We start from the raw sequence: 27,526 nt of genomic DNA, 5'->3' as shown, positions 1-27,526 counted from the left end.
AACTCCTGACCCCCCTGTACAAAGTAAAAACCCCCCTGTACAGGTATTAAAACCCCCCTGTACAATACTAAAAAATTTTCCCCTCTAATTTGTGACTACTTTTGCTATACCATCTAACCCTTTGTGACCACTTGTTCCACCTTCAAAGTTGGTAACTCATTCCATGGCTCAAACTCAAACTCACAGCTGTTTTCAGCTGCTTGCCAGGGTCTAAAATGCTTCCGACCAAGGCCTGGAACCTCTGAAAATGTCTGAGGGACATTTTGAGTTCCAACGTCTTCTGAAGGTTAAACTGAGCTATATTTACCTACCTACACTTCTCCTATACCATCTCCTTGTGGTTGACGGGAACGGTGTGGTTCTCATGCCAGAATGCCATCCTGAGAAAACCCTTTGCATTTGCTGTGGCTGAAATGCTTACCCTTAATAGAAAAAGTTCTGGGGAGCTTTTGCTAGAACAAAGCCACCAAAACTGTCTTTGGGATTTATTACCGTATAGCACTGGTCTTGAAGTAAGGGTCAGCCTTCTCCTTCAGTAACTAACAACATGAAAACAGATGTCAACAGAGGTTAGCCATAATGTCTCAATTGTGATAGCTCTGTGTTTCTTTCCAATTTTTAATCCTTTTCTAACATGTGGAATCTTCTAAGTTATAAACAAAACTATTATGACTATGGCTTAGATCAAGTTAATTCTCAAAACTGAATCCTCACACCTGAGCCCACAAACAGTCAAAGAAATGTCTAATATTTAATCATATTATATTAATATGATTAACATATACAAAAATGTTTGTGTGCAATTATACATTAATATATGCAACTATTTAAAACAACTACTTTATCTGAGTACAGATCCTTCATAAAGCAGTAGACTGACTGCTCCATTAGCTCTATTTATCCAGCTAATATGTGTTGCTAAAGCTGCTGCAGCAAAAGGGTCTCCTTGGGGACCAGCTTTGGCTTAGAAAACATAATTAAGTTTGGGTACTGTTGATATTCAGCTTCCAAGAGTTTTAATAAAAACACTGTACCAAGGTGGCAACTTTCAAACCCCATCCCAGGACAAGAGAACTCCTTAAGCCAATCAAAATCAAGTGCCAGAGCCTGAACAAAGCTGTTAAGTCTGGAGGATAAATGTTAGCTGTCCTAGATCCTGCAAGGATGGAGGGTTAGCTCCTGAGTTAGACAGATTGTCAGTTGGAGGACTTCAGAGAATTTTCAAGGTAAGTGAGGATTCATGAAGAGAGATGCACAATGAAGAACTGCAGCACAAAATAATTTGTTTGAACAGCATTCTTAGCCCTCTAAATAGTAGAATATTGTTTCTTAAAAATGGAGATATAAACTGTTCGATGTACTGAGGCTTTTTTTATTCTTGTGAGTCTTTGTTTAGTAAGAGTCACTATTATTCTTAGGAAAAAAAATCTACAGCCATATCCTAGTTTTAATTAATTCTATTTTACATCCTGACACTTTAACTTACTTTTGATCAGCTTCTAAGTGATCTGTTTGACATGTCTATCTTTAATTCAGACTAATTGTCAAATCAGTTTACAATTTATCAGCAATGTGAAGAGTAACTCTAGCCAGAAAGCTATTTTTCTTTTCAGAGTGAAAGTAAGCTATTACAAAGTGCCTGGGAGACTTAAGAAAAATTGTACTGTCATCTGAAATTTCTGCATGCAAGAACTCCTTCAGATTTCTAGGAACAATTTAAAGTAATTTCTGCATTCAACAGACATGACAATTGTCTGACTTGAATGAAAAATATTGCCTAAATTCCATTGCCTTATTTAGACTAAGCTGAGGGCCCGCAATCTATTACAATCTATTCCATGTGGTGGTTTTGTGGTGCTGTTTGCAATACCATTTTACTGGGTGAGAGTGCCGAGAAGTTATATTCTTCTTTAAAAATACTTGCAATTACAAATCAAACAGTAATGTCTGCCTCAAAATTTCCTTTACGTATGTTTAAAAAACTCTGTGTAACAATTATCTGAAAAAAGAGCTCTTTCTCTCAGCTTTTTTGCTGTATATAAAATCCCAAGTATAGACAGTCATATCTCTTCCCTATTGACTTATCATTACCTCAGTGTAACCCTTCCTCCAGCTTCCAGCAGTGAGAACAAGGACCTTACACAGAAATATCCTTTTCTAAAACTGATTAAACTAAAACCTATGCACATTTATTTTTCTTCTCCTGGTTCTGTGAAATTAAACTAGAGGTGCAGCTGAGCCAAACATTTTAATGAATTGCAGGTTTACAAGAGAAAAAAAAAGGGCAGAATTAGGATAATTTTGCAATTTAGTGAGGCTGGACAAAACTGGCATGAAGTTTTGCTTCAGAGGGAGAAATTAAGGAAATACTTTCTGTGAGTGTTTCATTTCACAATGTACACCATACAATGCTGTGAATTTTCACAGATTTATTTTCAATTTGGAATTTACTAATTTCTTTATGATTATTAATGAAAAAATCTTAAAAGCACAAAAAACCACTGGCATAAAAAAAATAAACACAGCAGATTTCTCTAAAGTATATCCTTCACATTTTGATTGGGAATCTGAATAGAAAATCAGTTAGTCACACAGAAGCACCTTAGTGTGCAAAGTCTACTCATTTTCAGGGTCATGAGTCATTGGTTATTACTTAAACCATATAACTCAAAAGTTTGTGCAGAGTTATACAAAAGTCTGTATATTGGTGTTTCCAAAGACTGAGCAGAGCTTAGTAGGTAGGGCCTATGAGCAGTATGTTCATTACCCATCCAGTAGGCACTAAGGATATAGGCAGGCAGCAATTCCCTGTGACACTCACAGTTTGAATTAATGATATTTAGAGGTGATGGGGATTGGTGCTATTCCCTCTGCTTCTGTGACCACCATGCTTACTCCTTCAGAGTAGACTGTCCATTCCCCTTTTCAATGCTGGCAGCACAACACCTGCTTCACCCCTGCTGTAAAGTTGTGTGTACCCCAGTACACCTCCCATCAATATGAAATATTGGGCATCAGGGCACAATAGTCTCACTGTGAAAAGGAGCAGTGAAAATGGATCCCCCATGCCCATGTGTTTGTCTTTCATCTGCAGTACTCAGGGGTAGATTCTTCCTTTCTTTCTAGAGAAAAAGCAAAAAGCAAACCCAAACAAACACCGACCAATCATACAAAGAAAATACCCAAACAATTTAACGAAAACCAAACCAAACCAAAAAGGGGAGATAGGAAGCACAAAAATAATGGAGGATATAAGAAAAGAGGGCATGGTGAGTGTATTGTTTCCAATTAAGTGCAAGGATTTTGAAATGTCTTCCTGAAAGCAGTGATTATTTTAAAAAAATGCAAAAAAATGAACACGTTTAAAGCATATTCTTGTTCCCAGATTAGTGGGTTAAAATAATACTCTGGCTTTTTGCTCTGATTTTGCTCATATGAAACTTACCTTCATAAAGTAACTTGCCATATTGATGCAGCTGCCTGGATAAAGTTTGTTCCTATGTTTGCCATTACCAAGCAAAGAGACCTGCCAAATTATTCAAAAGTGTATTGCAGTCCCAGCACCTCTTATTATTCTGTTCACTTCTTGCTCCCATTCCTTTCATGTTGTTCTGATACACAGGGATATAATGAAGAAGTTACATAACTAATTAAAACAGATGTATTTTTCAGAAAGACTTTGGAATTGATTTTTTGATAACTAACAAATTCAATTCTCAAGTGTATCTCAACACTATTTTAAAAAGTGCTTCATTTATTTGTTTTAGCTCTGGGGAGTGATGTTCCCATATGGATTTTTCCAAAGACTTAAGGTCTTACCTTGGGTTACTTGCAATGAATGTGACTAAGCCATGACTGTTTAAGCATGCTGTCAGATCAGAAGCAAAGGTGTAACTAATGTAGCCATCAAAGGATCTCTAAAACTGACAGACTGCCTCTACAGGATTTTATAGTCTGTTTTATTCATACCATTAGTAAGATATAAGTATAGCTTAATTTTTATCACAAAATGTATAAATGAAAGCAGTTGCAATTCAGACATGGGGCTTTGATGGAGGGCTCATTGAAATCATTGAAAAGGCACATGCTGGTTCGGCTGATCATGGATGAATATCAAACACATGACACCCTACTGTGACTACTTGTTTCAATGAAAAATTTTCTGATAAATCTGTCAAGCTTTATAATGTGCAAAGGAAAGAAGGATTAAGAAAAACAGGAAAAAATATTTGTAATATAAATCAAGGTTTTTCTAGTGTGCGCAATGGAAGAAGGGAAAACTTGTAAATTTTCTTCTTTTTAAACAGAGGTCTAAAGTACATAACCTTCAATTTTGGATTACTTCATTTTTCTGGTTGGATGGCTGGTAGTCTGTATTTCTTTACCAGATCTTGTTATCTTTTCTCTATCTTGTTCTCATATGAGGTCAGAAGGGAAAATCAAGGAGAAAGAAAAGTTGTACCTAGTTACATTTTGGGATCAGAATTCAAAACCAAAGAGAAAGTTCAATACATGTTTTCTTGCATGGAAATATTTGTAACAAGAATCATAATCATAATCATTATCTACATTAAAAAATCCTCATTATTAATAGCAGTGGAAGCAGTAGTATTTGAAGAAAAATTTTCCTCCCTAGTCACTTATAAGAAGACAAATCTTTACAAAATACTGAAATCCAAATTCAAAGAACAGTAAATATGGTTAGCTTTGAATTGCTACACTTTGAGTTCTGTTTCTTTTTTATCGATTCAAAACATTCATCTGCATTAGAAAGCTTGGTCTCAAATAGCTACTTTTCCATAAAATACACTTTTTAGATTGCATAATTTCAGATTTGGCAAATTGACCCCAGGATTAATTAATTTTCCCCTCTTTTAAACCCTTACATATCACTCTGCAGCCCTACCCCTGCTATGTTCTGTTTGACTAGACCATTGAATTTCTTTCTCACAGAATACCAATCACAGGGAAAGAAGCTGGAATGAGGTTAGACTTGATCAGTAGTGACTGGTGATGTATGGGGGGGACACAAACACTCTTTTTCTCTCTGTGAAGTGACTTGTTGACATTGCTTGTGTTGTTCCTTGCTTGTATTGAGCAAGGATTTCCACTTTTTGATCATGGAGTTGTCTTTTCTTTGGCCTGTGGTTGTCCAAACATGGAAATACCAAGTGACTGAGTGATGAGCAGTGGGGATCGCTGTATGGAATCTCCACATACACACATTATGTATATGTGTGTAGCTCCCATGCACAGGCACAGAATTAAAAAAAAAATCCCTGAACCTTCAGGTACTTTTTACTGGTAAAATAGCTGCAGGGTGACTGAGATTAATCAAATTACTTGAGAGAACAAAAGTTCAGGGAAATAGGCACAGCAATGATCCTTGTGATTTATGAGCATCGTGAAGGATTTACCACATTCAGTTCACATGATAATTTCACTTTGGTCACTGCCTTCTGACTCACCCTGAGAACTAATTTGCAAACCTGAGATATCTGAATCTTAAATTATTCTGTTTATTATGCATGATGAATAGAAAAGCATTGTACTAACATTCCCTTATTTTTCTTTAAGATTTAAGAATGACTGAAAATGAAAGTCATTAAAGTAAGTGTCCGAGTTGTCCAAAACTTGACATATATTATTTTCTTCTTCTTGCAATTCCCAAAATTGTCTATTAGCCTTCCCTCATTTTAGATTTTTTTCCCTATCTCTTCAGATATGCAACCGCCTAACTTACCAAACAAAGAAAAACTTCAAATTCTTGTAAAATCTGATGTCCTCTTCCCAGTTACAGCTGCAATTTCTCTATTACTAGTGTTACTAAATATTGTTCTTTTCCTTTTTTTTCCTATCCATCTTTGCTTTCTGCTGTTTCTTGCACACTGAAAGGTGTGTTGATTAGCACCATGAAAGGAAAAATATGCAGGGAAATGATACAAAAAAGCCACACAGATGTCTCTGAAATATTTTGGAAATTCTGTGGCAGTAACATATATGTCACCTACCTTCTGCCATAAGTATAAATTGCTTCAGCTCATTTCTTGTTGAAGTGTGAGTTGTATTAATAAGGAGTGGGTTTAAAATCCTCATTGTTATTTTAAAGGTCAGCCAGCACATACAAGCAGCATGCCAATGACAGGAATTAATCATTTACATATCAGAAGATAAAAGCATCAACTCACATGAAATACAGCGACAGCATCACATTGACAATTGTTTTCCTTGGGAAAGCAATATTAAATTTTCATATGAGTCCAGCAACCACAATCAAGAAGTTGAATCAAACATGAACTTGCAATAATATAGGATACTTTCTGATAAGTTCATGTGTATCCTGTGATAATTTTACACGCTTGTGCTAAATGAAAGGTACTCTGCACATCCTTCATTAAGGGAGAGCAGCCTTTAATTTACCAGTATCTACTGGAGAACTGAGACAGCAACTTGACAACTCAGTTTTTCTCCTGATAATTTTTTATCAGGTGAGAAGATATCTTCGTTCAAAGAATGTCTTGATAAATCCTCCCCTCTGGTAAGACAGGATTGAGTAGACACTGCCATTTTGTCTATGTTTGGACAAAAGTGAGAAGACCTCTTAAATCACACAGCTCTTGGAAAAGGAGCTATGGATTAGTTATTTTCATGTTCTTTCTACATGAGGACTGAAAGACTGAGAAGAAACATCTTAATGCATGAATAGTACACCGTCTGTTTGATTTGGTCAAAGGTTTCTTTTGTCAACATTTTAAAAATCGGCTATCCAACCCTCTTTTCAGAGGGTGCTAAATACTAGTTGAAAAATAGATCAAGAAAAGTATTTGAAGCCATAGAAGTCCAAACTGAAAAACAGAAATCCTGAAAAATAAAGGCTAGTTTTCTGAAGCTACCTCAAAATCTATGTGGCAAACAGGATATTTGATTTTTGCAATAGAGGGCACCACACGATTGTCATTTGCCTGCCTGCTGTCATCTGTTCCAGTAGTGAAACTTGTTCCTTGGATGGGACAGGCAGCAATACTGACATTGTTCCCTACAAAAAAATCTTTAAAATCTAGCTGAGATTTTGTAGGAGTCCTGTCAGCTTCCTGAAATTTACATTCCCAGCCATCCTTGGCAACACTAAAGCAAATTTTCTTTTCAGGGGTAATAATAATAATAACAAAGTAACAATAATAATAATAATTTTATTTTAAATTCAAATCATGACATAAAACTTGCCAGAATAATCACAAACCCTTACAGAAGGGATGACTTTAAGGAACTTTATTAGGCATGGAAGTTAAGACTATGTTGAGAGGAAAATAGGATGGTAAGAAAATGAGAAAGTAATTCAAAACACTGTCTGACAGCCCAGACCTGTACAAAATGCACTAGTGACTAATTACTGGTATGAACTTATACAGAGCAAGCCCAAACTGAAAGCTTTCCCTTTGATGATTTGCTTTCATGTGTGACTGGAAGGACCTGGCTTCATGTTTATCCCCTGTAGTGGTCATTTAGTCCTTGAAGGACTGGATCAAAGTCCCCTTCCCATTCTGGCCTTGTGCCACTGTTTACCCACAGGCACTGGCTATATGCAATGGGTGCTGCATTGGATGGAGCTCCTCGTGTTTTCCCCCAAAAAGTGATCTGCTGATTCACCTTGAACTCCACCCAGGGGATGTGTGATAACTTCAATATACTGTGCTTTTCCACACCAAGTATTAACTACACTGGAAAGAGTGTCGAGAAAGAATGGAGTGGGGAAGACTGTGTTTCATGAAAACAAAAACCTGTTGTGAAGGAAGTGTTTAAAACATGTAGAAGGACACTGCCAAATTACCAAGACTTGCTATTGCATCTATTATAAAATTATAATAATACAGAGGGGACTTCTTTCTGCTAAGGAAATTACTTGCTATATTGTTAATAATTAAAGAAAAATAAAAACAATATGACAGACTCAGCAACTCAAGCATCTAATAAGCTTTGATAAACAGCTTCTGTAGAGCCTGTGCAAATACAGATTAACTTTAAAAATGCTATTATCCCCAGCAGAGAGATGTTCAACTACTTAAGTCGAGAGACAATTAGGGATAGTAGATTGCATGTTAAGTGGTACTGAAGGGCTGTCAGTGAAGATACACGTTGAGGACTTTAAATAGCTCTCCCTGGCTCTCTCAGTGCCAGAAGCCCCTTTTTGACAAATCTGCATTGCATTTGAAAGAACAGAGAGGAAGTACCTTAGCCAGTCACTCTCTTCTGGGACATGTTACATTCATGGGAAGACACAGTTTATTCATGAGGTGGTCATGGTTTGCAGTTGACCTGATGTTACCTGAATTGTTTCATAGCTTTAGTCACTCAGTGCAATGAAATGCTCACAAAAAGTTTGAATCTTGGCTATCAGGCTGTAGCTTTTCTTTCTCAAGCTATACCAATAAGAGCACCACAGAGAACAATCCTAGAGTCAAGAATTTCTTCTGTCTAGGGTAAATTTTCAGTCCAGGCAACAAAATCCACTTATCTGCTGTAGTGAAAAAGTTTACAGCCTTCCTATATGCTTAAAATTATGATGCAGACCTTGTGGTACTTTCCCTAGTTATAGTATACATGGTAGATCACTACAACAGCTCTAGGAAAAACCAAAGTTTCAGTTACTTCCCCTGGTTTATATTTTTGAAGTTTTTTAATTTTGTGAACAGGAAATAAGTTAGCTCTCACTCTAGTTTTTAGTCCTGTCTGTGAGCTCTATAGTAGGCACAGAGGCTGACAAAGAGTTCTGAAAAGCAAGATGAGGAGATTAATTTGCTAATGATTACTTAACATAACAGTGTATAGGGGGAAAAAGAAAAATAGTCACATAGGGCTGATAGCCTGTCTTAAAACCTAAATTTTATACAAAATTAACCTGTTAACATCCAGGCAATTACTGTATTAAAAAAAAAAAAAAAAAAAAAAGAAAAAAGAAGTTAAAACATTACTATTTGTTCCAGTTCTTCAATGCCCTGAATTATTAGTGGAAGCTGAAGAAGAATGAAAAACTGAGCCCCAGACGGTGATGAATATTTCTATGAGAAGTGCTAGGCAATTGGAATAAATCATTATGAAAAGTGGGGAGCGTGTGAAACAGGCAACAAATAACTGGAGGGCACTTTTTTGTTACCAGTCTGTATGAAAGTCTGCTTGTAACCATGGCAACTGGAAGGCCACATTTACAGCATTGCTACCAACAAATATTGAAGAGTAACTTACAGCACTTCCCTCATTCAAGCAATATTGGCTGCTTTCCCTGCTGTGCCCTACAGACCTGTCCTCTGACCCCAGGCTCCTCCCTTCACATGGACAATCTGCAACAGGGCCAGTTCAGCCCTGCAAGTCTGCATTCCTCACTCTTGTCAAGGGGACTGGCATGCACCATTCAATTTTTTTCATTATTTACTCTGTTTTCAGTAGTAACATTGAAGTTTTACAAAGTGGTCCAGCTAACCCACATGGGAGAGGAGGATAAATCTGATTTAACAAAGGACTGTCATCTAGAAGAGCAATAAGCAATGTGACAACCAAAAGGTAAATGATGCATTGAGATGTTAATGCACACCTACTTTTGATCACTGTACCAAAGCATTCTGGAATGCTTTGGAATGAACATTCTGGAACAAAAGTAACAACAATTCAATTTCTTTTCATTTTTTGTCCACAGACTCCATAAATGATGCCTGTATCTGAGTCTTAAATTAAATAACTAAAAGTACTTTGCATGTAAATGTACATTTTGTATAACATATGGAATTATTTTAAATTTTACTTTAATTCTGAGCTCCATATTTTTCTGGGATTTTTGGTGGTGGGGCTGGTCTTTTTCCTTATTGGCCTGAAATACTATAGATCACTATAGATCACTATAGATCACATTCTCATCAAACAGCTCTCCAAATAACAAAACTATGAGTAGAAACCATGTCCCTGGCAATCCATGCCTATATGTCTATATGTCTATATGTCTATAAATCTATATGGATATATAGATATATAGCTATATAGATATATAGATATATAGATGATATATATATAGATATATAGATATATAGATATATAGATATATAGATATATAGATGTATAGATGTATAGATGTATAGATGTATAGATGTATCTTGCAGCCAGCTGTTTAGGTCAGAAAAAAAACCTGTACTACACCAGACATATTTGCCATGGGTACTTTATTTATATTTACAATGATGAAGACAAAAATAGAATTTTTTGCAGGCAAATAACTTTTTGATAACATAGAGATTCTAATGTTTTGGAAAATGGAGAATCATGGAATATCCCAAGTAGGAAGTGACCCACAAGCATCATTGAAGTCCAGCTCCTGTATCTGACAGGACAGCCTCAAGAATCCTACCGTGTGACATAGAGTATATAAAGGATCATCATTTTTTTCATTTTTCTGTCATAGGACATTGAAATTACCTGTATTTGAGTCACTCTGAAGTCATAAAAGCAAATTAATATAAACAATTCCACCTTAGGATCATCATTTATTCTTTATAGTGAATTTTAGAGCTTTCTGCTGCATAAACTGTTATTAATATTAAATTCTTTGTCCACAAGGGAATTTCTTACATAATAGGATTTGTTTTTCTTATGCTGTGACAGTAAAAATTAAAAAAAAATATAATAATTCTTATTATTTTTCCACGAATATTCTTCACCGGACATAATATTCCATTTGAGAACCAGTGACTAGTACTTATCCTGCATGGGTTCTCAGCACTTGTTATTCTGTACCTATGTTTGCTTCTGTGGTGTAGAAACTATTGCTTGATTTTGTGAGAAAGAAGACAAATATTGTAATCTTTTAAGAGATATCAAATTCATAACCATTTGTGTGGTTTTTTTCACCTGAATGACAAGAAGATTCCCTAAGCCCATCTCTCTCATTTGCTTTTGTGCTCTAGGAGTTTCCTCAACATCACGAAATGCTCACATTTGGCATGAGTAAGACTCTATCAACAAAAACATTTTTTTTAAATCCTACTTTGAAGAGAAATTTCCTTGGGTTAGAAAGTGCTTGCTTCAAGAGTTGGCAATTCCACCCTCAAAGTCAAATATACTAGTATAAAAAATTCTTTCAGTCCCTAAATTCTGATTTGATAAAAACAACATGAAATAAGGAGCTGTGATTTTAATTTTCAAGGAGCCGAGGCCTCGCAGTTGGTGTGGATTTAATTTAAAATATTGAGTTTTCACTACTTTGGGGGTCCAGGCTGTGCTGTTTTCTATAATTTCCCTGATGAACAATTATCTAGAACTAAAGAATGCAAAATACTTGAAGGAATACAATGAACCCAACTTAATGTCAAAACCATTAAATCCCCAGCTGGGAGAAGAATCACTGTCTTCCATTTCCAAAAAAGAAGTTAAAGATGCCATAAAGTGCAAGTCTACCTGAAACTAATAACTAGATCTTTGTCATGTCAAGAGCTATAAAGGATAAATGCAAGCTTTACACTCCCTGAAATGTTTGGCTTTAGGGGATAGCCACAGTTAGTATGGTGGCAGGGATTTTTAGTTACAGGACTGTTTAGTTACAGTCTCCTGTTTTATTTAGAGGAGAACTGATAAATAGCCTGGGAGACATCCTGCTGGGAGACACTCTCACACCTTTTCCCTAGCACTGCCTACCTCCCACAGTGTTCCACTGGTTCTTCTTGGGAGTTTGCAGCAGGGTAAAGCAGCTCTTTGTAAATGAGCATGAAAATGCTGCAGGTGCACAAAAGCACTCCCTGCTGAATACTGTGTGTGCAGAGACTTCAGTTCACCTGTTATTCAAAAGCAAGCATAACATGAAGAACATATTGAGTATTAGGCTGTTTGTTGAATCAAGACCCTGTATCATTAGAGTAAAAAATAAATTTTTTCTTCCAAATACCAAGTCTTTGATCCTTACTTGTGAGCCTAGCATTGAAAGGATATGTCTCTGTATCAGGCAGCTGATGTCCTTTTGTATTATTTTCATTTTACTGTTTCTGAATGGGAGCTGGCCAGGGTATTGTGCAAAAACATTTCTGTCTCCCAGCTTCCCATTTCATATGACTGAAGCAATGAGCTCAGCACAGCATGATGGAGAAAGGGCAGATTGAACAGATGATTCAGAGGTGAGATGAGGACAAACCTGTGTTTGAATTGTGGGGTGGGGAGGGGTGGTACTTGAGTTAACTTATAGAAGGCTTTCACAAATAATGAGGTTTTTTGTGTTTTCAAACTCAGCTTGTTTTTCTGAGCATGAAATAATTGCTGGAAAATTTGTTTGCAGCTAGTTTAATAGTTAGCAACAACAATTCATTATCTTAATTCCACTAACTACTACTTTTTCTCACCAATGTTAAATAGTTTAGTTGAACACATGCTATATATGTCCTCATTTGGTTGATGTAAATATATTTACTATATTCTGTACCAAAACAATATGGAAAATGCAGCTTTGACTCAGCAGGGAATTTAGTAGTAAACAGCTCAGTATAATTACTTAAGACAGGTTTTAATCTGCTTGATCATGAAATATTCATAGCCATACAGGTATTCATAAGAATAAATGTCAGTACTGCAACATCTTCTTTTCATATATAGGACATTACCTGTGAATTTTTTGAGCAAGTATTTCCTTGCAAAAGGCTGAAGTAACATTTCTGCCTGCAGTAATGTGCTAAACAGCTTTGTGTGTGGTGCTATCCTGCACTAATCAATCCTCTAGGCTGAGGTTATGATTATTATTCTCATCACTGGCTTTTGTAAAACAAGGGTAATGCTTGCTGGTGAGCAAAGATTTGACGTTTGAGTCCTATAAAAACTTGCACAATACTCAACATCTTACACTTATATGTAAACTTAGTGCAAGACAAAGCTCTTTCCTGCTTTAAAGACAGTCTATTATACCGGCACCATATCTTCAAACTAGATGGAACAAAGTTAAAAGTTGCATGGGAAGAAAAATTTAAAAGGCTGCCTAGTTGTCAGAAACATAAATTCTGGATTGCTTTTTGTTGAAATTTGTGTGCAATTGCCTGTTTAGATCCAGATGTACATAGCACACTCAGCAGGCAGTGAAATTTCACTTAGAGAGCATGGAGGTTTGCAGTGGGCTGCTTACCAATAGTGGACCAATTCCCAGCTGGAATAAGCTGGAGTAGGTCCTAGTGAGCTTTACATCTACTGCATGTGTCCTAGTGATTATACAGCTCCAAGCATGTGCCCAGACCAGTGTCAGGAGACAGCATGAGGGTAAAAGAACCTTTGGTCTGATTCAGTGCAGACATTTTTATGTGAATAGGGAATATTATTATTTCTCACTATTTTTATATTGTTATTAATGGTGAATTATTGCTGTTATTATTTTTATTGTTATTATTAAAGAAAAAGCCAAGGTAGACAAAACCTGGGAACACATTGTGACCACAGGTGAGCTTCTGCCAGGGAATGAGGTACCATGGCAGCACTGGGACTGGGCTTAGCAAGTACAGAACAGCTTTCCCCTGTATACCTGCATCACAGACCTGTGCTTGTGGCATTCTCACCCTTTGGAGTACCAATGAGTTTTTGGTGGCACCCATCTTGTATCTCTTTGATGCTGGAAATCATTTGATGCTGTTCTTGTGGGCTCCACCTGAACCTACTCAGATGCCACATGAAGCAAGGTTTTCATCCTTTTCAGCCCAGGCGTTGCAGGTATGACACCCACCTGAAGGCTCAGTGTGAATAATGCACTCCCCTTCCTTCTGACCATCAGCTGGTGAAACAGGGATCAGAATGGAGCCCGGTGTTTCCAGGTGGAGTTTATTCATTCAGTACATCAGGTGCAGTAATAAACTCCAGGTGGAGTTTATTCATTCAGTACATCAGTGAATTCTGAGCCTATGTTTACAAACATGCTCAGAGAAGCAAACTGTTGTCATCTCAGCCTTAGTAAGTATAAGAATCTGATGTTCTAACTCTGATAAGAGATACCTTTGTCCACCAGTAGGTTTTGTTTCAATTCAGAATGGGCTTTTTTTCAGATACACTATAAATTACATACATTGTTCCTCTTACACAAGTATATCAGAATCTAACCCAGCTTTTGCTAACAATATGTTGATAATGAAATAGAAAAACACTTCTTTCAGATCTACATTAAATTGTCTTTTTTTGGGTGAAACCAGTTGGCCATAATGCTCAAGTTTTATGGGAAGCTGGAAACATATTTTTTTTAATGCTTCTACATATGTCAGAGATTTGTGCTTATTAATTAGCACCTTGAGAAGACTATTTCAAGAATATGTGTAGGAGTGGTCTACTTAATTAGGGACTATAAGAAACCTTAGATCAACATAGTTTGTATGTACATTAATATTTTGATGTCTATTATTTCATCTAGACACAGAATTTTGTTGAAATATTGAAATGTTTGACCTAGTTCTCAGCTTTAGTATCTGAGGCTACAGGGACTTTCTCAGACCATTTCACATGCTGGATGTTACACAGATTATGAAAAGAAAAATAAATAAAGATATTAAGAGAATATGATGATCAAGTAGACTGGCTGGCAACATCATGATCCCACTATGAATATGCAAATTAAAATTAATTAAGAAGAGGAAGTAGATCGTTAATACTGACAACAGATTTTTTTTTACTTTTTTTTTTTTTTCAATTTAATAGCAATTTTAATTTGCTATAGTTATAGTTATTTTTTTTGCTGGAAGTGAAGACTATATGAGCACCTGATAAATGTTAGAGTGCAATAAATCTGGCACAAATAAACCTTCTATGTTCCTACCTTCCTCCTGAAAAGAGGATAATTCATACAAGGGATTACAACAGATAGGAAAGTATAATAAATGAGATTTTATGTCTCTCATGTTAGACAGACCAATGTCTTGATCGTAGTGATCGAGTTTTTAGGTTAGTGTCTCAGGTGGTGGCCTCAGAGATATGTCACCCTGTGTTTTCAATGAAAGTTTCAGTGCTGTGGAAGAATTTGCCCTTTTTATTTACCAGTCTTTTCATTGCTCTTCTTGATTGCTTCCTATTCCATATTCTGTTTCTACACAATCATTTTAACAAAAGCAGTAAAATACAGAATTATAATTTCTTATTATCTTTATAAATAAAAAAGTAATTTAATTGTAGAGTGTATTAGACACCTGAACAGGGAATTCTAGGCCAGTATAAGCAAGCACAGGCTTTTTACTGTACTAACTCCACTGTTATAATTCCCTGCTCACATATCCGGCTCCTGTATTAGACCCCTGCCTCAAAGGTTCTGTACTTCTGCTCTCAGTTGTGTTGGTTCTGTAACCAGCCAAGGGCAAGAGTAACTTGCTGTCAAGGAAGAGTACTTTTGAAGTAGGATGGATCATGTGAGGTGCACATGATATGTGTGGAAGGATGTTATTTTAAAAACATTCTCCTTGCTAGAGAATATCAGGAAATTATCCTTGAGACAACTTCAGATGGAGCAGATGGGGAGAGAGCAGAGTGGAGTGGAAGGGAAAGAAGACATGCAGGAAGGATGTGGAGGCTGATTTCTGGCTTCCCGACTCTAACATCTCCAAGGAAAATTATTTATTTCATCTATGTCCTACTGCATACAACATTTTAAAATTCTGTATTTCTCTAAAATTAAAAAATTTTTGATACCAAACCTGAGAAAAAACTGCTGCACTGTCCATCTTTTCAGTCTCTCGACACTGGTGGTCATGGTTTCTCAAAGGAAACTTACTCTCATGTGTAGTGTTTATATAGGAAAGTTTTTATCAAAACAACAAAACAAAATCTTTAATTATACAACAAATCAAAAGATAATAGATTTTTTTTTAAATGTCTCTTAATATTTTCCAATTACTTCAGTTATTAATTTGACTAAGTGCCATATCCAGGGACATTTAAGGAATCCTGCTTCTATCCTTTGATCTAATTTTGATCTAATTACTAATTTCAGTTAGAGGGATTGCAAACTGATCAGAAGATATTTCTTTTCAGTCTGGCTCTGTACAACATAATGTCATGAACACATTTTTTTTCTAAATACCAGGTGTTACAGCGTGCTCATAGGCACTCTGTGCCACCTTCCCCGGGGCCCTGTGACTCTGATCAAGATAACCCCTGGATCCTCCTTCCTGCCCCAATGGGGTTGTCGGAGAGCCAGAGAAGCCCACCCTGTCTAAAACCTATACAGACCCCTGACATTTCCTGTTCGCTCTCTTTTGCTCTGCTCTCCACAAGGACACCACAGAATAAAGAGAGCTGAACCAACATATATCAGGGTAAGAGCCTCTTTTGGAAATCTTTGCCATCTCCTGATATTCCTCCCCTCATAGCCTCAGATCTCTGGGCTAGCCTGATTATTCAGGGGGCTGTGTGAGGGGGGGAACGTCAACCAGGTTCAGACTTTTAAGGAGAGTTTTATTCCCAGTAAGAAGTCAAGCTCTTAGCAGCCATATGAATTTGAAAATTTCAAAGAATTAATCAAATGGATTATTGGATGGACTTGAATGAGGAAACTGGTTTTGATTCAAAGCCCAATCATTTCTGTTCACACCAGTGAGTTGTTTTTAAACAATTATATGATTCAGTGATTTTATAGAAGCTTATGAAAGATCAGTTATCTAGACAGATATCTGTGAGGGCAATGTGCTAACCTAGAATATCAGCATATCACTAGAACCAAAAATTAGAGAAGTCTTAAGAACTTAAAGAAATGATAGAATCATAGAATCATTTTGGTTGCAAAAAACCTTACAGATCACTGAGTCCAACCGCAGAGACCTAACAGTGCCAAGACTACTTCAAGAAGGATTCAAAAAAATCTTGGAAACATGAGATTCATAATTGATAAACTAATGGAAATTTTAAATTAAATGAAATAAAATAAAATAAAATAAATAAGTTATAACATTATGCATAACAGGCTATTTGAATATTAGTTACATAGGACAGGAAAAATACTTATCTGCTCATCTCTATTCCTAGATAATAAACCTTGCAATCTCTGATGTGTATTTCTATCATTATAAATTTTGTAGTAAAAAAACCCAACTAATGTAGTGGAACTTTTTTTTCTTAATCTTAAATGCTTAAATAAAAAGGGAATATATAGAATATGGAAACCAGGCTAAGGGAACAGCAATGGGGACAAACTCTTAGGATGAATAAGTGCCAGAGAAATACTTATTTTAAAATAGGTCACCTTTACATCAATTCTTTGATAAATGTGGTCATTATTAAGTGTTTATGATAGTGCCTAAGAATATCAACTCAGAACAGAGGTACATGTGCAGCTTTTAAAAAAACTCCTGTCCTTTCTTTAAGGTATTTACTATCCATTCTGCCAGATGACATGAAGGGTAAAAATACAGAATGGGAATAAAAGAAGATAATTAGCTGAAGCTATCAAAAGAGTTCAGCAGAAAGGGGGTATGTCTATGCTTATTTCACTTCTTTTGTACTAACACATTCAGTTTATATCTCTATTTGTTTGCTGGGTAGTATTCAGGAGGAACAAAACCCATTTTCTATTGCCACATCTTCTCTATAAACCTATACAGCAGAAAAACTCTTAATTTTTTTTTTAATCTTGTATCAACCTAGATATAAGCGCTGACAGAAAAAAATGTTGGCTTTGTGCAGAGGCTCTTGTCCCACAAGTGGAAAGCATGGCTCCAAATGCTGTGTCCAGCTGTTGGTCCTAATGTGAACACAAAAGATTATTGTATAGCTTCCAAACTAGCAAGGGTGTTATATATTGTATTATTATGTATTATTATTATGTATTATTCTTATGTATTAACATATGCAGTAATATATGTAGAAATGCATGTATCCATAGAATATTATAATATAGATAGATCACAAGAAAGCATTCCCAATTAATATAATTATTTGCATGTATCCTCAGCATGATACAAGCAGTTTGAAAAGAGCTCTGGTGCAATACATTACTAAAGAATATGAAAGAAATGTACAAAAGGTGTTGCAACACTGCTGTGGAATATTTTACAGACAGTGGAGTATTGGTAATTTCTAAGTTATCCTATTGAAACAATATTTATAAACAAATCCTAGACCTACATCAAATTAGAAGTAGGCTATCTGACTTGTATCCCATAAAATGCAGAAAAAGTGACACCTGACATTACACTCGAAATACCCCCATTGAAAGTTGTAGACATGGATTTTTTTCCCAAGCTCCCCCTTTCTTTAATCCTAACAGTGACACAGGATTTTGATGGGAGACATATTTTTCCTGCTGACTTACTACTTCTGAGTATTGGTAAACTGCTTACTGACTGAAAGAACTGATCTGCTGCACGCTTGTAGGCTTCAAATTAGTCAAAGGACACGTAGGATAAGAACTGGGAATGCTTTCTGATTTCCTGTGCTTCTGAAGTAAAACAAGTAAAAGTTCAGTTCATATTGTTCCCACATAATAACTGCCAGGATGAGACACAGGTAAGAGGTATTTCAGCCTGAAATGCCTATGCCTAATACAAAAGACAACAATCTGTTTGCTGACACTTCTTTTTGAACATAACATTGAATTATTTGCACATCCCTGAAGAATTCAATGCATCAGACTGCATCATACCATGTATGCTTCCCTTGGTCTAATCAGAACTGGGGAATTTTTCTCTTTCCTCCTAACTGTGACACTTGTTTTATCCAGACACTTAAGATATTACATCTTTAATCCTTATTATTTGGACCATGATTAACTGAAAGATAATAAAAAAGCAACACCATCCACCTTCTTCACAGATCCTTCTTACAACCAGAAGAAAATGTTTCTTCTGCTTTAAATGAACAAACACCTTCTTGGAGTAGTCTACCTCAATAGCTCACTGACTGGGCATGACTAAGAAACTCACTTTAGAAAGAGATTAGATTAGATCCTTAATCAAAGCAGTGTGAAGGCAGTGATTGAATCAATCAAGGAACAAGCACACAAGAGTGTTTAGATCTGAAGAGGCGAGGAGTATGTCCCTTGATCCCACATCCTTCTCACACATTTCACAAGGACATGCGTGAGCCCGAGGGGGTAAACAGTCTCCATTTGCTCTGGCCATTAGATGTGAAGGTGAGATATGAGCGAACCCATGAGCTCAAGTTCTTCAGAGGTAGGAAACAAGAAAACCCTTGCATGGCTCATTAGGAAAAACAGCCCAGAATCATGTCAAGGATTTGAACCTGCATTGTGCATTTTCATCTGTCTTCTCATTCCTCCTCATAGCAAGGAGTGTGAGATTCATTACGAGGATGATTCCCACACTGACTCTCAGGGGGTTCATCACATGGCAAAAGGGCATTTAGATTCCTGAATGGGAAAATTAAAAATTTCGAGGCGATTTCTCTTTATATCATCAACACTAACAAAAGTTATGACCCACCACTTGGGATGAATTTCTGTAAATTTTTTTTGTTTTCCTACACGTTGCCATCCTTGATTTTCTACTACAGACATGCCTTCGGAAAATAGGTTATTTTAATAATACTTTATTGTGAAATTATCGTGAAAAACTGTAACTTGGAAGAAAATAAAAATACTTCCAATCATAATGAAAGTCTTCTCTGAAATACTGTGGACCAAAAGATGTTTTGATTTATGACAAATATGATGGGGTCTACTGAAACATTGAGGGTGCACAGGTGAAATGACAGTTGTGCTGTATCCAGCCTACTCTGAATGCCAGTTGCACCCTGGCTAAGAGATGATCCTATCAACTTTACACATACAAAGTGTAAAAAACCTGGAAGCCTTCTTGGATTTTTCTGATGCTTGACAAAGGATGTTTGGCATAATCTTCATAACTTCTGCTCCAGTGAGACAAGAATACTTCATTAGTATTTATCTTGAGTAACAAGTTCCTGTCTAGAGTACTCTTGAATCCCAACAATAAAAGCAAAGTTATTAAAGCAAAGTTTTATGAACAGGTACCACCTTTGGTACCTGGTTACCGAATTAACATTTTTCAGAGGGTTGCGGGTGAGTAAAAGTCCGGGATTTAAAATGAAGCTGATTTGTAATGTTTTCTGTATCAATTATTACAGACATGTCTGCTTTATAAAAATGGATCTGTTTCATACTTCACTATATATGTTGAGTTGTGTTGGGTGTTAGACACTTCTACAACTATGTAAGTTCCATAAAGATAAATACATTTTTGTATTCAAAAAATGTTGGATGCAATTCCAAGTTTGAGCATTTTTCAAAGCTTTAGTTGCCATATCAAGTTAGTAAGTAATAGGGGGGGATGACAGGTATAAAGAAATAGATAACAGAAACATAATGAATCAGAGCTATTAAAAAGAAGAATTTTCTTATGAATCCGCTTGCAAAAGGACTCTATTCTGTAGGAAGAGCATTTGAATGCTGGCAGAAATAAAACATATGGTAATATGTGAAGATATGTAAGATAGTGAAATACATATTCTTTTAAATATGTTGAAAAATATGGCAGATAATGTACACTTTTTATAAATGCCTATAAATATTTATAATGAAATATATTGAAACATATATTTGTCAAGTATATGTTTTGTCTTTGAATAAAGAAGTAATAATGTGAAATGCTTAGCAGTGATAGCTAGATGACTCAGGGGAACAGGATATCTGAGCAGAATGTTAAGTGTGTGACTTCCGTTGATTTCAACAAGAGAAGATTTTCATTTTAAAAGTACAGAAACAATGCTGCATTGTTTCTGTAACTTATATTGGAAAGCATCATCAGTTAGTCACCATCACACTGGCACTCTTTATTACATCTGGAGTCTCAGTAACTATCCAGACAGACAAAAAGGCTCTTTTCAAATTTCTTCCTTATGTATCCAAAACTAAGGTACTCCCCATCAGTTCTGACTAACGTGTCCCTTTTCTGCTGGGAAATAGAAGGTTTATCTTCCTCCCTACCCCAAAACAGAGAAGAGAGTGGCAAATGAAAGGAGTATAGAGAGGTGACTATTTACCAATTTGCCACTGTAGTGGAGAAGTGTTTTTTCTGTGGGATACCGACTACCAGTGTGATTTGTAGATTGAGCTAAAGTTAATTAGTCTATCCTTGATCTCTGTAGAGACTGATTAGAAATAAATAGCTCCTTCTTTTCACTCAAAACAAGCTAAGTAAATATGTTCCTCTGTTTGTGGTTTCTTAAGGCTGAATGTAAGAAAAAGATCACCAAATTTTCTTGTCCCACATCAAAACAATAAAGGCATTCTGAGATAATTGTCCCTTGGTTTCTCTTTCTGTGTGGATAGGAAAGATTCAAATCAGATACACATCAGGTTTTCTTAAAATTTTCTAACTCTTGTGACCCATTTTGAATTTCTGAATTTTAGATGTCTGCATATAAGGTGTTCACCTCAGCTTAGTAGGAAAAGGATGGCTGTTAGCTCTAGATCTATCTCTTCTAAAACACATAGATATCCAACAGTGCTACTCTTTATTCACTGGTTTCTCTCATTTTGGGTAAGACTGGGGAAGAATGATAGCAGCAAATAAATGAAAGGGTGGTACATTACATGGAGACAGAGTAAAATCCATTAGGAAATATGTATTTTTATTTTTTAAAGTTATATAAAAAAGATAACAAGTTGAAATTAATCAAAGAACTACAGCATCTTCATGAAAAATATTACCAGGGAATATTTAGGTAGACATCCACCAGAGTAGATGGAGCAGGCAGCCTTAGCAAGTCATCCAGAAGTTTTTTGTTAATTACTTCCTTCACTCTGCTGTAATCTAGGGGGAGAAATATGCACATACAAATCATGACTGACTTGTATTCTGTTGCTAGATATGAAAACTACTTCTATGCATCCAAGTTCTTTTAGGTGAAAGACGCCACATAGCAATGGAAGACACTAGGATATATGGCGAAGAAGAAAGGAAACTTCTTAGTCATCAGGCTTCCCTTTCCCTTATTCTCCTTTTATTTTTATTCAGATTTGCAGAAACTTTTAATGTTTGTGCAGCTTTTAGATAAGACAATTTTATTCATAGTAGTTTACGTACAGTATTATATTTTGGACTGGTGACCGAAACAGTATTGATGTTTTAGTTGTTGCTGAGCAGTGCTTATTCTGCATCAAGGGTTTCTCTGTTTCTCACTCCAGCACACCAGCCAGCAGGCTGTCAATGCACAAGAGGTTGGGAGAGGACGCTGATGAGACAAGAGACATCAAGAGACATCGACTGATGAATATCCGGTGCCATGTGTATTCAGAGATAAAATCTGGGAGAAAGAGGAGGAAGAGGGAAAATTCAGACTGATGGTGTTTGTCTTCCCAAGGCACTGCTAATGCATGACGGAGCCTGGCTTTCCTTGTTTTACTTTGCTTCTTCATGGCTTTGCTTTACCTATCAAACTGTCCTTATCTCAACCCACAAGTCTTCTCACTTTTACACCTCAGATTCTCTCCCCCATCCTGGTGCAGAGGAATGGGCAAGTAGTTTTGTGTGGTTTAGCTGCCTTCCCAGGGTTAACATGCAACAGTGTTCTAATCAGACCACTGGATGGTAGTTTAACAATGGAGAAAATTCCTAATTTTTCTTTTATGTAAGGAAAATAGCTCCCTTGTAACTTAGCTTGTGTTCTGGAATTATTCTATCATCCAGAATTTTAAATATTATGAAAATTGCATAGAGTAATATTCTTTATATTCAGCAGTTAATTTTGTACTTCATTATCTTGAGAGATTTAATTTTCAAATATAATTAATTATTCACTTGACAAAGACAATGATTTTTAGCTTAAAGCCATCAAAAATCTGAAAATGTCCAAGGCCAATATAGCATAGTAATTGATATTACTTTTATGTCACTTAAAATGTCCACTAAAAAAAAAATTTCACTAGGGGAAAAAAATTGCTTCCTGGCTACAACCACATGTCACCATTAAGAAGTTTCTGAGTTGATTTTATAACTTTTTAAAAATAATCACGGAAATGCTGATACACCTATGGCAACCACAATACACCCCCAGTGAATCAAGCACACAAAACCTTAAGTGAGTGCTGCTACAACTCTCCAGGGTGGTCTTTGCTTCCTCACATGTCACTGTTAACTGGTAGTGACAGCTGTCATGTGTCCCAGAACAGAGAGAAACCTCATTACAGAACTTCAACCTGTGGCGCTGGTCCTACTGGGAAAGCAGTAGCTTATGAGATGCTAAAAAGCAAGAAGAATGCATAGATATGGCTGAGAGCATCTGTTGCTAACTGACTAAAATACTCTATTTCCTCTTCTACATCAGGTGGGTTTAGGTGCCACATAGCAGTGGAAGCCAGAAAGAAATATCCCTGACAAGTAGGAGAAAGTTAAAAGTAGGAGAAGGCATGGCCAGTGGAGTGGACTGTAAAGGTGCTGTCGCCATCCATGTTCTAAACCGATAACAGCAAGATCAGCTTACATTTGTCAAGGCAAGGAAAGTACATTTCCATGATTGAAGAGTGAGCCAGCCGAGTGCACACAAATTTCAGTTTTGTGGATGGTTTCGAAAAGAGTGCATTTGATGCTGAAGTTACATTGGAATCACTGGTAGAGCGGTGTAATTTAGTTTACTGGAAAGGTACATTACACATCAGCCGGCTCACTGGAGCGCGAGTGGCGACCTCCCACATCAGCTCAGTGATCCGTGTGTGTGCACTAAAAAAGTGTTTGCTGTACATGACACATTGCAATTGTACTCAGCTATCTTGAGGAAAAAAATGGGTCTCCATATTGGGCTGAGGGAAAACAAAACTAGAATGATATTCTACAACTGGTATTTTCTGAACCTCTTTCCTTTTCTTTCGCAATGCCAAGAGTGGGGATTCTACTGCATCTGTATTTCAGGCCACCTGCTTGACAAATTTAAAGGTAAGTGGAAGAGCTGCTGTGTATGTAAAAAAAAATGTTTTTCATTTTTTCCTTTAAGTACTGCAACACACAATGCAATAAATAAAGAATAGACATTTTTTTTGTGTTCCAATGGTCATGGGTTGTGATTAGGAAAACATGGAGCATATGGCGCTGTTTTGGTGAGTCTCTGTAACAGTGCCCTGAAAGCCCAGGGACTTCCCCAGGGTTATTCCACATCCTTGGAAGCAACTCATCAGGAAGGGAAAAATAAATTTACAGGCTGATGGGTTCATGATTCTTCTTCATTCGCAGGAGAGTGCACAAAAAAGGAGGCTGTACAGACATTAATGTACATGTTCATGGGCTGTTTTGAAATAAGTCCATCCCACAGGAAAAACCAGCATTGCTCCAGTTGTAAGATTGTGAGTAAAAAATACATATTTACAATTGCTGCCATCAGATTACAAGCACAATATAGGCCCTGGAAAGTATGTGTCATGTCAAACCACGACACTATGCAGACCATTTTTCGAAAGGAGGTAAAGCTGAATTAACAGGGGCATGGCCATGAGGATTGACAGTGTTTTGTCTTCCATGCTTTGAAAGGAACAAGAGTGATATAGATATGTGCAGCAGAGGAAAGTTTGTTCGCAGAGCTGTTGTCACACAGCCCCTGCTCCCCTTTCGGCTTTGTCATGTCATTGCCAGATGAGAACATCCTGGGGAAGAGGTGCTGCAGGCTCTTTTCTAGAGAGTTTCACCTGCTGATCTGAACCCCAAACCGCCTCAATTACTACAGGCACGTCCTGGACCACAGAACCCTTTGGTTCACATACCCTTTTAAAGGCAGCTTGGACTCCCCTGCTACAACCCAGCCAGCTGTTGTGGTTTCTGATATGGATATCACTGATTTGCGCTATGTTGGAGGATGCTGTAGTGTGAAAATATTTCATTTTTCTTGTGGCAGTGGATGATAATGCCTTCCTGGACTTCCTACAGACTATTGAGCTCTATAGCATATCTTTGCAACTGTCAAAAAATACAGCTTGGATGTTCATGGCTATGTCATGTGGCTCCATAGACAAATCCTTACTTCTGTTTTTGATAGAATCTTGCACACAGACAGGTAATATAAGCATGATTCCAGCCCAGCAGCTTGTCCAAAAGTAGAGGATGTAACCCCAAATTTCTGTAACTCATGTTTTTTTTGTGCTTTACTGCTTGTATGTGTGTTTTCACTCCTCTGCTTTCTCCTTCGTGATCTTAATTTTTTATTTGTAGGCAAAGTGGTTTTTTAGTATGTTACGTACAAACTGAGGAGATAGAGTTGTCTAGCCAGGCCAGTGTTGTGCTAGGATGTGCAGGAAGAATCAGAAGACCTTGAGATAGTTTATGCGCAATAGCTGTTGCTTTTTATTGGTTTGCATTTAATGAGGTACTACTGAAGAATTTGGAAGCATGGCCTTGGGTATCATTTAACATCATGAATCATCCAAATTTAACCTAATTATAGAAGCATATGAAGAAACTAGAAAAGTTCCACACTGGACTGCAGAAAATAGTTTGCAATTTAACACAAGATGAAATGTCTGCAGGTGCTTTATGAAGAGAATGACTCAGAGACTTAGCAGAAGAAAAGTTTAGCCACATTCCAAAAGATGGATACCCATAATGATGTTGGATTTAACTCTTTCCTGAAAAAATTAAAAAATTAATACAATTCTTTTCTTTATGATGTATGAAAAATGATTCAAGATGAGATTCCATTCATGGGTAAGGATGTGTTAGTGGATTGGGAAGGCTAATATAATTTTGCAATATAATTTTATTTTTTACATGATTTTTAGTAACACAAACCAAGCTTTAAAAAAATCTCAAATATTTTGTGATTATATCCTTGGAAGAAGAAACTTCATTGTTAGTGTGTAGCAATGACCTTCAAGGCCTCTTTCTCAGATACTAATCACTGGGTGAGAAGCCTAAAAGAAAATTGCCTGTTATGTTTGGTAGAAGTTTCTACTTCTCCATAACTCCCACTGTGGGTCTACTGCAACAGCCTGAAGCAACTCCAGGGACCTCAGCCAGAACCTCAGGGAAAGGACGGTGGCAGAGTAGGAGAAATGGAGTCCAAAGCACGACTGAAATAAAAGCATAAATAGCATATATTTTGATGTTTAAATGGAAGTGCCACATATTGGATATTTGAATCTTTGCATAAGGATCATGTCTCAGCTGTACCCTTGTCTGATTTTCAGTTCTGTCATTCAAGATAATTAATCACACTATCGTACAGATACTTCAAAGGTGAATGATCTAAAGTGTTATGACTTACCAAAGGAAAAGACTCAAAAATCTTAAGCAGTTCAGAACAAAACTAAGGTAGAACATACTGTAGTCTTTAAATCTATAAATGGATGCTGCAAAAAAGAGAAACAGCCCATTCTTCACTATCCATGGGGAGCAGGGTAAGAAGCAATAGGCTTATTTAAAATAAGATACATTTCTTATTTAAAAGACAGTTAAACCACAGGAAAAATTTAGGAAAGTGTTCCATACAGGAGTGTTCCATTTATAATAGATAGTCCCTCTGGATGAATTTTATAATATCTGAAGGACTGCAATTCAGTCTTCACTGTCTTAGAAGGATGCTTCTTGTCTCTGATTGTATATCCTTATGAAAAATGTTTAAAGCTATATTTTAAAGTCATGCATAACAAGTCAGTATTATACATACATGTCACTTAGTTTTGCCAATTTTTTTTCTGAAATGAATTGTTAAGCTAGACAAATGAATAAATTATTCAGATGAGAAAAGAGAACCTTCTGGATTAATACTTTGCAGCATTACAAGCAAGAGGTTTATGTTTAAACAAAAGTTAAATATGTTTGTGACAGAGTCAGGGGGCAATAATTGGCAAGGCTTCCTCAGTATTTCAGAAATACTCAGGTTTCTTAGCTCCACGTAGAAGCCTTCTGGGGTATACTGTCAAGTCAGGAAGGGATGACTTTAACCTTCTGAAGAAATACTCTTTTAAAGTGAAAATAAATGTAATGGAGAAATCATAAAAGTTAGTTCATGTCTCAACAAAGCGTATGACCATTGACTCAGCTGTTGTCAGAAAGAAGCACAAAGGAGGAAATGCTGCTAAAAATTTCCAGAAACATCAGCAACATCTTGCAAAGAATTGAAGCAAACCAGATCAAGAAGTAAATATTTCCATATTATGAATATTTGCTGTGAATATTATGTATATGTATCCACAGGAGTGCACAGAGATCGACTGTAAAATGTTGTACATGTGATAATGTTAAAGCAGCAGAAAACTATTAAGAAAGCTCAAGCAAAAGGGTGAGTCATGTGTTTGCCTCAACTAAAAATTTTCAGTCTTTGAAAGTGTCCATAAATATTTAATATCACAGTAATAGGATTCCATTTCTCCATACATATAAATGAGTCAAGTGTTGGAAGGTTAGCTTTGCACTCAGGAACCTCCAGCTTTACCCCTCCAACTTTACAAATAAGTGTGCTGCAGCATGCATTAGATTCCCTTCAGCATGAAAAGATGGCCTGTACATGCGTAAGGACTTCTTTCTAAGGCTGCTTTCTCTGCTGCTTTGGTCCCTCTTACCTGTTAGAAGGTGGAATGCTTGTAGTTAATGTTTCT

General features: G+C 36.5%; 1 long non-coding RNA gene across 1 annotated transcript; it reads left to right on the top strand.

Moving 5' to 3' along the window:
• On the top strand, window positions 1-24,016 carry LOC140682531 (uncharacterized). The gene is made up of 3 exons (XR_012054367.1): window positions 1-1,226; window positions 9,439-9,555; window positions 22,136-24,016. It is a non-coding gene; the product is annotated as an uncharacterized lncRNA (long non-coding RNA).
• The last annotated feature ends 3,510 nt before the right edge of the window (window positions 24,017-27,526 follow it).

This window comes from Taeniopygia guttata, chromosome 2 (assembly GCF_048771995.1).
Source record: "Taeniopygia guttata chromosome 2, bTaeGut7.mat, whole genome shotgun sequence".
In the NCBI taxonomy this organism is placed as follows: Eukaryota; Metazoa; Chordata; class Aves; order Passeriformes; family Estrildidae; genus Taeniopygia; species Taeniopygia guttata.
Note: the sequence above shows the minus strand (reverse complement) of the source record. Positions and strands in the feature narration are given on the sequence as shown.